The sequence below is a fragment of the Halyomorpha halys genome, unplaced genomic scaffold (genome assembly GCF_000696795.3).
Source record: "Halyomorpha halys isolate HHAL.00 unplaced genomic scaffold, Hhal_1.1 Scaffold167.1, whole genome shotgun sequence".
Taxonomy (NCBI): Eukaryota; Metazoa; Arthropoda; class Insecta; order Hemiptera; family Pentatomidae; genus Halyomorpha; species Halyomorpha halys.
The window spans coordinates 368,601-369,100 of NW_027106937.1; positions in this window are offsets into that span (position 1 = coordinate 368,601).

Genomic DNA, 500 nt, shown 5'->3' on the forward strand with positions numbered 1-500 from the left:
TCACCTTATCTCTAGGCCAATCTTCAGCACCGCTTTTTTCGTTGTTGTTCCTAAATCGGATATTGATATACCGTAAAGCACTTCTTATATACATGTACATAGTGTGAGGCAAATTGTTCCCTATTCAATACACAATTCATCTCTGTTTATTTCTACCAAACATACAAACGATCCATTATAATTTTTATTTTTAACTCAAACTACAAAAGGTATATGATAAGATGATTAGGATGCGGTCACTGAAGAACCGTAAAAGTCATTACATCACTATCAACGTTTCGGTCAGACTTTAAGGCTTCTTTAGAGCTTAGAATAAAAATCAAGATAGCATCCATGATGAATTAAAGAAAAATAGCATTACAAGAAAATAAGAAGGAAAAAGACAATATAGACACAAAAGCAGTACTGGAAGAAATTGTAAGTATTATAAGAAAATAAAAGCATTATGGCAATGTAGTATATTGAAACATAATTAATAAAAAAAAAGGTAAGAACAAAAA